Source organism: Myotis davidii, unplaced genomic scaffold, assembly GCF_000327345.1.
Source record: "Myotis davidii unplaced genomic scaffold, ASM32734v1 scaffold272, whole genome shotgun sequence".
Lineage (NCBI taxonomy): Eukaryota > Metazoa > Chordata > Mammalia > Chiroptera > Vespertilionidae > Myotis > Myotis davidii.
This window is the reverse complement of record NW_006283634.1, coordinates 161,778-162,859: the sequence shown is the minus strand read 5'-3', so window position 1 is coordinate 162,859 and position 1,082 is coordinate 161,778. Positions and strand designations below refer to the sequence as shown.

The following is a 1,082-nucleotide window of genomic DNA, read 5'->3' as shown; positions in this document are numbered from 1 at the left end:
GGGGGGGGGGAACCCAGGAGGGATCAGGGGGGATCAGGGAGGCCCAGAGCGACCAGGGGGATCAGTCGGGAACAGGGGGCCCAGCAGGAACCAGGGGGGATCAGGGGGGGCAGGGGGACCAGGAGGGACCAGGAGGGACTGTGTGTTAGACTCTCGCTGGGACAGAGCTCACTTACTGGGACAGAAATGCAGTTTCTAAGGCTTATAAATCACCCAGCCGGCGTGGGTCAGGGTTGAGCATTGACCTATGAACCAGAAAGTCACGGTTAGATTCCCATTCAGGGCACGTGCCCAGGTTGCAGGCTCAGTCCCTAGTGTGGGCCTTGCAGGAGGCAGTGATCAATGATTCTCTCTCACCATTAATGTTTCTATCTCTCTCTCCCTTCCTCTCTGAAATTAATAAAAATATATTTTTTTAAAAAAAGTTGTATTGTCTTTTCACTTCACTATAAATTTTACCACTCAGAAAAACTCCAAGAAGCATTTAGCTATGAAATAAAACACATTAAACTACAACCTTAATTTTAAATTGTTTATTTAACAAGATGCTAAAGGAGATATTTTCTATTTTCCAAGAATTTCAGCTAAAAATCAAACTTGGGGAGTAAAAGGCCCCACATACGCGCCCCCTCCCGCCCATGGTACAGGGCGGCTCTCCATCCGGCCGCTGCCTGGAAGCACGGGATTCCCACACCTGATGTGGGGTCCCACACACAGAGGCGACGGGTTTAGGGCCGCCTGGCCTCCGCGGCTTGGCTGCCCCGGGGCCAGGACAGCGGAGGCCTCAGGGCAGGGACAGCGGAGGCCTCAGGGCAGGGACAACAGAGGCCTCAGCTGTCCCGGCCCTGAGGCCTCTTTGTTCCGTCTCCCAGAATTTAGGGGCCCTCCATGCCAGCACTGACTTCTGACTCACATGCACCCCATTTCTTGCTGGAGGCCGGCTGAGTGGGAGGAGGGGGTGCAATCTGTCTCTCTTACCCTCAGCATGGTCACCTCTCAAGGCTGAACCTAAGGCCTCCACTGTCCCAGCCCTGAGGCTTCCCCTGCCCCTTTGTGGTTGTAATTCCAGAGGTGCCTGTGAA

General features: G+C 54.1%; 1 protein-coding gene across 1 annotated transcript in view; it reads right to left on the bottom strand.

The window, feature by feature from the left end:
- CPNE3 (copine 3) overlaps nt 1–245 on the bottom strand; it is a 28,170-nt gene extending 27,925 nt beyond the window's left edge. Inside the window, exon 1 of the mRNA XM_006753845.2 lies at nt 177–245. The gene's annotated coding sequence lies outside the window, so the exon portion shown is untranslated. The remainder of the gene's footprint in view (nt 1–176) is intronic.
- Between the last annotated feature and the right edge of the window lie 837 nt (nt 246–1,082).